Genomic DNA, 11894 nt, shown 5'->3' on the forward strand with positions numbered 1-11894 from the left:
TTGGTATCGATGAAATGGGCCAAAGGGTCGGTTTCCATGCTCCAGGCTTCCATGCTAACTAGTGCAGATGAGGCACCTTGGTCGGTGTGAGCAAGTTGCGCCGAGAGGCCTGTTTCCGCGCTGTAACTGTTCATCCATTAACAGATCTTGATTGACCTAATCTATACCGACTTCTGTGCCTGTAGTCAGTCCCCACACGATTCCTCCCCCTCTCCCCCCAATGACTCTCACTCGTCAATGGAAGGCAGCATCATGGGGATTGCTGACAGGAGTCATGAGTTACAGCTACAAAGATCGGAGTCCAAGTCGGAGTCCATCTGCAGTGACTCTCTGATATCACAACATTCCCACAACTTTCCTAAGCTTTCCGAAGGCTCGTCGGTCAGCGTAACAGGGAGGGAGCTGGAGATATTGAACACGAGGAGCAAGAGTCTTCAAGGTTGGCTGCAGAAGGCACCCCCGGGACACAAAGATGACCGGGCGAGGAGAGAGAGGGACGTTGGTTCGTGGGAACTGCTCCAGTACATCGGCACGGGCCAACCGGACTTTGACCTTTGGTAATGGCACCAAAACATGGCAGCTCCTGCTTGTGTAATTCATGCCAAAATAATTTCACCGTGCAGTTGCACATGTGACAAATAAAGCACCGGTGACCATTATGTCCCCAGCTGCTGTCCAGTTTTGGATCAGAGGCATAGAGTCGTACAGCATGGAAACAGGCCCTTCAGCCCAACTCGTCCATGTCAACGAAGATGTTCCATCTACACTATTCCCACCTGCCTGTGTTTGGTCCATATCCCTCCAACCCTATCCAATCCATTTACCCATCCAAGTATCTAATGTTGTTATAGTACATGCCTCAACTACCTCCTCTGGCAGCTCATTCCATATACTTATCCAAGGCTACACTCAGGTCTACTGTCCTTGTTCTAACCAGAATTGCTTAAAGTCTCATTGTTTAATTCCTCGCTGTAAGCTGACAAACAAAGCCTCAAATGTACTCTCTGGCTGTTCTTCTTGTCCTACACACCTGCTGAGGTTAATCCCTGCAATCGCCAACCTCTCCATCAGCCCACACTCCCTTGGACTCTGTGTGTACATTTACCCTCTATCTTGGACTTCCATATAGAATTCACAGCGGCACAGCTGGCAGAGCAACCGCCTTACAGCAACAGAGAACCAGGTTCGATCCTGATCTCGGGTGCTGTCTGTATGGAGTTTGCATGTTCTTCCTGTGACCTCGTGAGTTTCCTCCGGATGATCCAGATTTATCCAACATCCCACATCCCACAGACATGCCTCAGCAGCTCTACCTGCCCCACCTGCAGGAGCAGAGCTATCTGGAGCTCAGATTCAGATTCAGATTCAATTAAAGTTGAATCTGAATCTGAGCTTCAGGTAGTTTAGTTCTCAGGGTCTAAAGCTCATGCAAGCTACTCCACCACCACAAGGTGGCAATTCTCGGAGAAGGATCCTTTATCATCATTACTTCTTTTGCATATCTTTAATTCGTCCTTCTTTATCTCGCTACATCATCGACTATATCTCTCGTTTCCCTTATCCCTAACCAGTCTGGTCTCGACCCGAAATGTTACCCATTCTCCCCAGAGATGCTGCCTGTCCCACTGAGTTACTCCAGCTTTTTGTGCCTATCTTTGGTTTAAACCAGCATCTGCTGTTCTTTCCTAAACTAAACCGCATTTGTGACAGCATGTCTTGGAATATCTAACATTTACCCACCAAAATTATGCCATATTACCCTTATTAATCTCAGCTGTCACTTTGTGAAAAAAAAATCTTATAAAATAATTTTCTTTGCTCTACATGTTAACATAGAAGCACGTATTCTTTGGAGTTTCTTGCTGTATAAATACACACACCATCCATAGAATTCCCTGCAGTCCCATTTATTAACCTAACACTGTCAATTGCATGATCTTTTGTTATCCCACTTTCGCATCCTACACACCGAGGCCAATTTACAGAAGTCAATTAAACTATGAACCTACACGTCTTTGGGATGGGGAGGAAACCGGAGGGTCGATGCCTCGATACCTCGATGTTTCACACATGAAATGAATTTGGGCCGATACAATTAATTTCCTTATTGTTGAGTTTCTTAAGCATTCGCTCATATTAAATTGCTACTTGGATTTTTAGATTGCACGTGATCCAAGGAGAGGTAGTCAAATGGATAGAAAATTGGTTTCATGGAAGGAAGCAGAGGGTGATGGTGGAAGGTTATTTTTCAGACTGGAGGCCTGTGACTAGTGGTGTGCCCCAGGGTTCAGTGTTTGTCACCTATATCAATGATTTGGATGAGAATGTACACAACATGATTAGCAAGTTTGCAGATGATACTAAAGTGGGTGGTATTATAGATAGTGAAGATAGGATGGGTTTAGAGGGATACGGGCCAAACGGAGTCAGGTGGGACTAGTGTAGATGGGGCATATCAGTCGGCTTGGGCAAGGTGGGCTGAAGGGCCTGTATCCACGCTGTGTGAACTTATGACTCAATGATACACAATATAATGTCCATGGGTAGTGGTGGAGGCAGATATGATGCTGGAATTTCAGAGGCGTTTGGACAGGCATGTGAATATGCTTCGAATGGAGGGAAATGAATTATGTGCAGATAGATACGAGTTGGTTTTGGCATCATGTTCAGCACAGACATTGTGGGCCGAAGGGCCTTTTCCTTTGCTGTACTGTTCTATGCTCTATTATCCCCTCTGGTCTAGTTTAGAGATACAGGCCCTTCGGGCCTACTGAGTCCACGCCGACCAGCGATCACCCATTAACACTAGTTCTATGTCATCCCACTTACGTACTGTATCCATTCTATACACACTAGGGAGGCCAATTAACGTGTAAACCTGCACATCTTTGGGATGTGGGAGGGAACCGGAGCACCTGGAAGAGACCCACAAAATCACAGGAAGAACATACAAACTCTGCACACAGAAGCACCCGACGTCAGGATTGAACCTGGGTCTCTGACCCAGTGAGGCAGCGGCTCAACCAGCTGCGCCATTGTGCTGCCCTAATCTTCCAAATGTGAATAAAATGGCAACCTGAGTACACTCAGCTACCATGGTGATCGTTGCTATAAAGGTCTTATCTAGTTGCTGTATCATGTTGTCTATCCAATTCCCTCCACAGATGCTGCCTGACCTGTTCCTCCAGCACTTTGTGTTTAGCTCAAGGTTTTGAAGTATTCGATAGGCTGCCATTAATTATTTATACTTGATACAAAATAATTGATACTTTGATCTTTACAACAGAACAATACTTCCCGTCTTCATCAACCTGTCATGGAACTAATATCCTTTTGTAAATTGGTTTTAACTTGTTCTGTTAATTATGTTCCTGTTTTCAGACACATTCTGTTCAGTGTTTTAAGAGACAAATGAAAATATTAACCAAAATATATCATGGTATCATTATCGTTCTTCCAGTGACCGCGTGGGTTTCCTCTGGGTGCTCCAGATTTCTCCCACGTCCCAAAGACGTGCAGGTTTGTAGGTTAATTGTCCCTAATGTATGAGAAAGTGGGATAACGTAGGCGCTGGTCAGACCGCATTTGGAGTATTCTGAGCAGTTCTGTGCCCCGTATCTGAGGAAGGATACGCTGGCATTGGAGAGGCCCAGTGGAGGTTTACGACAGTGATCCCAGGAATGATTGGGTTAACAAATGATGAGCGTTTCATGGCACCGGGGCTGTTTTCGCTGGACTTTAGAAGGATGAGGGGGTTCCTCATTGAAAAGACCCAATAGTGAAAGGTATAGATCGAGTGGATGTGGAGAGGTTGTTTCCACTAGTGGGAGAGTCTAGGACCAGAGGGCACAGCCTCAGAATAAGACTACCTTTAGAAAGGAAATGAGGAGGATGTTGTTTCGTCAGAGGATGTTGAATCTGTGAAATTCATTGCCACAGACGGCTGTGGAGGCCAAGTCAATGGATATTTTTATAGTGAAGATTGATAGGTTCTTGATTAGTACGGGTATCAGGGATGAGGAGATGGAAGGAGAATGCGGTTGAGAGGGAAAGATAGATCAGCCACAATTGAATGACAGTTGACTTCATGGGCCGAATGGTCTAATTCGGCTCCTATAACATGAACCTACATGTGATAGAACTCGTATGAATAGGTGATCGATGGCCGGTGTGGACTCGGTGAGCCGAAGAGCTTCTTTCCGTGCAGCATCTCTAAACTAAACAGTCCGTGACCGACACAGACCGGGTCCAAGGCATGGAGTCCACCATGGTTGGGTCTCTCCCTGCTGCAGCCTTCTCAGCCGTTATGCTGCCCCACCTGCCGGCTAGACACCATCCCCCCATCTGTTCCACCGTCGAGATCATCTTCTTGGGCCATGCTTTGTCAGGAACCAGCCCACCATGGGTGACTCCATGCTGTTCTCAAGCATGGAAACAGGCCCTTCAGCCCACTGAGTCTAAACCAACCATCGGTCACCCATTCACACGTGTTCCATGTTATCCCACTTTCTCACCCACTCCCTACATACACGGGGGCAATTTACAGCAACCAATTAGCCTACAAACCGGAAGGTCTTTGGGATGTAGGAGGAAATCGGAGCACCCAGAGGAAACCCATGCAGTCACTGGGAGAACGTGCAAACTCCACATACACAGCACTGGAAGTCGGGATCGAACCCGTGTCTCTGGCACTGTGAGCCAGTGGTTCTACTTGCCCCACCTGCCAGGAGCACAGCTCCAGACAGTTTAATTCTCAGGGTCGAAAGCTCATGCAAGCTGCTCCACCACCACAAGGTGGCAACCCTCGGGTAGGTATTAGCAATTACTTCTCATCCACAGACAGAAGAATGATTGCACTGGAAACTTGGGGCATGGATTCTGATATCCTGATACACCTAATTGTCCCTAGTGTGTGTAGGCTTGTGTTAATGTGCGGGATCACAGGGTACAGTTAAAAGACTGCCGGTGCTGTGTCCATGACAGAAAGCAAGGAATTCATTCACCCTGTGTCTGCCTGGGTGTTCTCCGGGTGCTCCGGTTTCCTCCCACATCCCAAAGACGTGCAGGTTTATAGTTTAATTGGCTTCCGTAAATTGGAAGCGAAAGTGGGATAACAAAATTGGTGTGGACTCGGTGGGCCTCTTTCCGCACTGTATCTCTAAACTAAGCTTAGTATGAAGAATGGTCTCGACGCGAAATGTCACCCAATTCCTTCTCTCCAGAGATACTGCCTGTCCCCCTGAGTTACTCCAGCATTTTGTGTCTATTTTTGCTTTAAACTAAACTAAACCACAGGTATGACAGTATATGTAACACATTTACCCACCGTGTGTGCCGTGTTACCCTCATTAACCTCAGCCGTCACTTTGTGATTTGTGAATAAAAATGTCCTTTAAAATAATTTTCCCTGCTCTACATACTGTTAACGTGGATCCACGTAATCTTTGGAGTTTCTTGCCACATAAATACGCACACCATCCATAGAATTCCCTGCAGACCCATTTATTAACCTATTAAACACTGTAAATGGTTTGCTCCTTTTGTTATCCCACTTTCGCATCCAATTTACAGAAGCCAATTAAACTATAAACCTGCACGTCTTTGGGATATGGGAGGAAACCGGAGCACCCGGAGAAAACCCAGGCAGACACAGGGTGAATGAATTCCTTGCTTTCTGTCATGGACACAGCACCGGCAGTCTTTTAACTGTACGTTGCAGCTACCCTGTGATCCCACTTTCTCATCCACTCCCTACACACTAGGGGCAACTTACAGAGGCCAATTAACCTACAAACCCGCACGTCTTTGGGATGCGGTAGGAAACCGGTGTACCCGGAGGAAACCCACTCGATCACAGGGAGAACGTTCAAACTCCATACATAGACAGCACCCGAGGTCAGGATCAAACCCGGTTCTCTGCTGCAATGAGGCAGCAGCGTTAAAGTGTAGAGAAAATATTGCCAAAAATTATGTTTTAATGGGAAACGAACACTAGAGGGAGACCTCTACAAAGCTAAATGTTGTCATGGTGGCAACAGCCAAAGAGAAAATATAACGATTAACGGGAAAAAACCTCATCAGGCGGTGGAATATGCTTCTATACCAACCTGGATTGGTGCAGCGACATCACGGTAATGTCAAATTTCTGCTCTCCCAACCTAGAATCCCTCTTTATAAACTGCAAACCCTTCTACTCTCGAAGGGATTTAACTCCTTTATTCTCGCTGGAGTTTACGTTCCTACCCCAAGCCTGCGTACGTGAGGCGCAAATGCAACTCGCTGACCAGGTAATGAGGGTAGAGAGTGACTTCCCGGACTCCATGGTCATTGTTTTGGGGGCCTCTAACAAAGCTAACCTCAGCCGTGACCTTCTAAAATACAGACTTCATGTTACCTGCCCCACCAGAGGGGAGAGAACACTCGATCACATGTTATACAGCAATCAAGAACGCATATCGCTCTGTTCCCTGGGCGGGTCTGGGTCTCTCTGATCATTGTCTAGTTCACCTTATTCCGACCTACAGGCAAAAACTAAAAGCTGCTAAGCCTGTGGTCAGAACAACGAAAAGGTGGACAAGCGAGGGCATTGAGAACTTACTTTGACTGCTTTGACTGCACGGATTGGAATGTGTTCAGGGAAGCAATCACAGGCCTCGATGAGTATACGGACACTGTATCATCATATGTTAGCTTTTGTGAGGACAGTTGCATTCCAACTAAGACCCGGACATGGTTCAACAACAACAAGCCCTGGTTTACTGCAGAACTCAGACAGCTCCGACAGTCTAAAGAGGAGGCCTACAGGAGTGGGGATGCAGACCTCCACAGGCAGGCCAAGTACAAGCTGAGAAGGGGAATCAGAGCTGCCAAGGAAAGGTACTCTGAGAAGTTGAGGAGCAAGTTCTCAGCTAGTGACTCTTCTTCAGTTTGGAAGGGCTTGCAAGAAATTACCAGCTACAAGAGGAAAGCCCCCTGCTCTTTGGATAGTCGTCAGCTGACCAACGACCTGAATGAGTTTTACTGCAGGTTTGAAAATCAGAAAATCAGAGAAGACTGGACCATTTCTTACCCCAGCCCCCTCCAATCACCACTTCACACCCAATCACCCACACCCTCTGTGCTGCACAACATCACTTATCCAATATCAATAATAAAAATAGAGGAGATGGAGAGGCTTTTCAGAGGACAAAAAAGCCGGAAATCTCCAGGACCTGACAATGTTTCCCCCCCTACTCTTAAGCTCTGTGCCAAACAGCTGGCACTGGTCTATACATACATTTTTAACCAGTCCCTGCAAACATGTACTGTCCTTGCCTGCTTCAAAGTCTCCACTATTGTCCCTGTACCCAAAAAGCCAAGGGTTACTTGTCTTAAAGACTACAGGCCTGTTGCACTGACCTCTGTAGTCATGAAGACACTCGAAAGGCTTGTGCTGGCCAAGCTGAAAAATATCACAAACTCCCTGCTGGACCCTCTGCAGTTTGCATATCGGGCCAATAGATCTGTGGATGATGCAGTCAACCTGGGCCTGCACTTCATCCTACAGCACCTAGACCGCCAGGGGACCTATGTGAGGTTCCTGTTTGTTGATTTTAGCTCTGCATTCAACACCATTGTGCCAGAGCTACTACACACCAAACTTTCCGAGTTGACTGTGCCTGAACCCCTCTGTCGGTGGATCACCAGCTTCCTGACAGACAGGAAGCAGCATGTGAGGCTGGGAAAGCACATCTCAGACCCGCAAACGTTCAGCATAGGAGCACCGCAAGGCTGCGTACTCTCTCCTCTCCTCTACTCTCTCTACACCAATGACTGCACCTCCACAGACACCTCTGTCAAGCTTCTCAAGTTTGCGGACGACACAACCCTGATTGGACTGATCCAGGATATGGAGGAATCTGCCTACAGACAGGAAGTGTCACAGCTGGCGTCCTTGTGCCTCGCAACAACCTAGAGCTCAATGCTCTTAAGACAGTGGAATTCATTGTAGACTTTAGGAGAGCTCCCCCTTCCTTCACCCCACTCACCATCTACAACACCACAGTCACATCTGTGGAGTCTTTTAAGTTCCTGGGAACCATCATCTCCAAGGACCTTAAGTGGGAGGCTACCATCGACTCCACAGTCAAAAAGGCACAACAGAGGATGTACTTCCTATGACAGCTGAGGAAGAACAATCTGCCACAGGCAATGATGGTCCAATTCTACACGGCCATCGTAGAGTCTGTTCTCACCTTCTCCATTGTGGTCTGGTTTGGCTCAAGCACCAAGCACGACACCTGGAGGCTGCAGCGAATCGTCCGATCAGCAGAGAAGGTTATTGGCTGCAACCTTCCCTCCATTGATGAACTGTACACTGCAACGGCCAGGAAGCGAAGGGGTAAGATCATCTCTGACCCCTCTCACCCTGGCCATAAACTCTTTGAATCACTTCCCTCTGGAAGGCAACTCCGGATTGTCACAGCCAGACATAAAAACAGTTTTTATCCACGAGTAGATAATCTGTACTCAACAGCCAAAAATCTGTAGCCTCCCTTTGATCTGGTATTTTGTTGGTTCACATGCTTGATCAATGGTGTTTTGGGCGGAGCATCAAGGCAAATTCCTTGTATGTGAATACTTGGCCAATAAACGTACTTACTTACTTACTTACTTACTTACTTACTTACTTACTTACTTACTTACTTACTTACTTACTTACTTACTTACTTACTTACTTACTTACTGTATATAAATACAATCAAGTCAAACTCATGTACAATAGATGGAGCGAAGGGGAAGATACAGGGTGCAGAATGTAGGTAGAATATCATTAGCACAGTAGTGCAGCACTGGAGAGCACATTGGTGCAGCTGGTAGAGTGTGGAGTTTGCACATTTTGCCTGTGACTGCGTGGGTTTCCTCCGGGTGCTCCGGTTTCCTCTCACATCCCATAGACAAGTCAAGTCAAGTCAAGTCAAGTCAAGTTTATTTGTCACATACACATACGAGATGTGCAGTGAAATGAAAGTGGCAATGCTCGCGGACTTTTGTGCAAAAGACAAACAACAAAACAACCAAACAAATTATAAACACAATCATAACACACATATTCTTTTACATAATAAATAATGGAAGGAAAAACGTTCTGCAGAGTTAGTCCCTGGTGAGATAGGCGTTTACAGACCGAATTGCCTCTGGGAAGAAACTCCTTCTCAACTTCTCCGTTCTCACCGCATGGCAACGTAGGCGTTTGCCTGACCGTAGCAGCTGGAACAGTCCGTTGCAGGGGTGGAAGGGGTTTCCCATGATTTTGTTTGCTCTGGAGTTGCACTTCCTGTTGTATAGTTCCGTGCGGGTTTCTAGGTTAATTGACCCTCTGTAAATTGCCGTTACTGTGTAGGGAGTGGATGAGAAAGTGGGCTAACATAGAATTTGTTATCATGTGATTCAATATTCTCCTTGTGGCCACATGGGTTTTCTCCGGGTGCTCCGGTTTCCCCCCACACTCCAGAGACATGTAGATTTGTTGGTTAATTGGTTTTAATAAAATAGTAAATTGTCAGTATTTCGTAGGGTATGCTAGTGTACGGGGTAATCGCTAGTTGGTGCGTACTCCATGTGCCGAAGGGCCTGTTTCCGCGCTGTATCTCTAAACTAAACAGAAAACTAAACACTCTACAGCACAATATTGCCTGAGTTCATAACCACACTGACCATATTTCAAGATATAAATATAGATGTCTCATATTTAAAATATAAGCACCAAGTTCCTTGGGGTGTAATATTACCAACAATCTGTCCTGGACCAACCACACTGAAGGGACAACAAAGGCGGCACACCAACGCCTTTACTTCATCGGGAAACTGAGGGAATTTGACATGTCGCCAATGAATCTCACAAACTTCAACATATGCACCATAGAAAGCATATGGTCACGTTGCACCACAGCTTGGTTTGGAACTGCTCAAGACCACAAGAAATTGCAGTGTGGTAGATGAAGGCCAGTCCATCACATAGACCAGACTCCCCACCACTGACTCCATCTGCACCTCAGCTGCCTCAGAAAAGCAGCCAGTGTAATCAAAGACATTGTCCCACCCCGATCATTCCTTCTGCTCCAGATTCCCGTCCGGCAGTAGGTATAGAAGCGTAAAAGCGCAATCCACCAGACCCAGGAACAGCCTCTTCGTCTCTGTTGTCAGGCTTCTGAACGGTTCTTCCAGAAACTATGGTACTGTCCAATTCACCTCGACCCATTGCAGGCATTGAACTTTGTCTCTTGAAATTCAGGCTCCAGACTTTACTTTGCAGATACAGCATGGAAACAGGCTCTTTGACTCACCGAGTCTGCACCGACCAGCGATCACCCCATACACTAGCACTATCCTGCACACTGGGGACAATTTCCAATTTTACCAAAGCTAACGAACCTGCAATCCTATGCGTCTTTGGAGTGTGTGAGGAAACCGGGGCACCCAAGGAAACCCACGTGTCACAGGGAGAATGTATAAACTCCGCACTGACATTCCCCGTAGTCAGAATCAAACCCGGAGCTCTGGTGTTACAGTTGCGCCATTGTGCCGCCCCTATGGAATTGATGTGCTGCAATGCTGAGAACTATATTCTGCACTCTGCATCTTCCCCTTAGACCTACCTGTTGCAATTGACTCTGACCTGATTGTATTTGAATGTAGTGCTATCAGATTTGATTGAAAATGCATGAAAAACAAAGCTTTTCACTGTACCTTGATACATGTGACAATAATAATGAATCTAAACCTGAGCTATTTAAGTTGCTTGTTGTTTCTGTTAACAGACTGAGTTACCGGAACCAGTTGCAAGAGGAAAATGTTGATGTTGAATCACAGGGCGGAAATGTTTCATGCAGCCAGCTCCGTCAAAGAAGATAATATGCGGAGAGGTGTTAATGACAAGGGTCTCAGGCATTGGGTCCTAATCCAGAAATGAACGTTGTGTGGGAAGGAACTGCAGATGCTGGTTTATATCGTAGACACAAAATATTGAAGTAACTACGTGGGTCAGGCAGCACTTCTGGAGAAAATGAATAGGTGACATTTCGGGCCAGGAACCCTTCAGACTGACTATCCTTTGAATTTAAGTCAGGAGATGGTTTAGTTCACTAGATGCTGTCGGCTCCTGGCTTGGAACAGAATGCCCAAACCCCAACTCTGTCCCTCTCCCACCCACCTCTCTCTTCCCCTCTCTCCCCAGCAATTCTCTCACCCCCAGCCCATCCCCCCCCTCCCCCCCCCACCCTCCCCAAGGCACAGTGCTTGGAATATTAACATCAAATATTGTCAATCCCTTGTTGTTTGATGTTGCATATATACCACAGGCAGCTGACGGTTCATTTTTGGTCAGCCCTAGTCTGAAGGGAATTGGGGGTCGTGTGGATGCAGGGAGTTTAATCCATCCTCTTCTCACTGAGTAGCGGATGTACTGGAGAGCATTGTTCATAAGTTCATATGTTCTAGGAGCAGAATTAGGCCATTTGGCCCAACGAGTCTACTCCACCATTCAATCATGGCTGATCTAACTTTCCCTCTCAACCCCATTCTCTTGCCTTTTCCTCATAACCCCTGACATTCTTGCTTAATCAAGGCTCTGTCAATCTCTGCCATTGACTGTCTGCCACACAACAGCAGAGACCCTGACCTCGGGTACTGTCTGTCTGTGTGGAGTTTGCACGTTCTCCCCAATTTCCTTCATTTCCTAAATCCCACTAACAGAAAGTCAAACAGATACTGTTTAGAAGTGACCCTCGCGGTTTAGCTTAGTTTAGTATAGTGTTGTTCATTGTCATATGTACCGAGGTACAGTGAAAAGCTTATCTGTTTCTCTCCCTCTGTTTCCCCGCTGTGATTTCTGCTCCTCTCCCATTCTATACAAA

General features: G+C 46.5%; 1 protein-coding gene across 1 annotated transcript in view; it reads right to left on the reverse strand.

The window, feature by feature from the left end:
- Positions 1-11894, reverse strand: part of LOC129702747 (carcinoembryonic antigen-related cell adhesion molecule 7-like) — a 134651-nt gene that overhangs the window by 41507 nt on the left and 81250 nt on the right. The window lies entirely within an intron of this gene.

Source organism: Leucoraja erinacea, chromosome 13, assembly GCF_028641065.1.
Source record: "Leucoraja erinacea ecotype New England chromosome 13, Leri_hhj_1, whole genome shotgun sequence".
NCBI lineage: Eukaryota > Metazoa > Chordata > Chondrichthyes > Rajiformes > Rajidae > Leucoraja > Leucoraja erinaceus.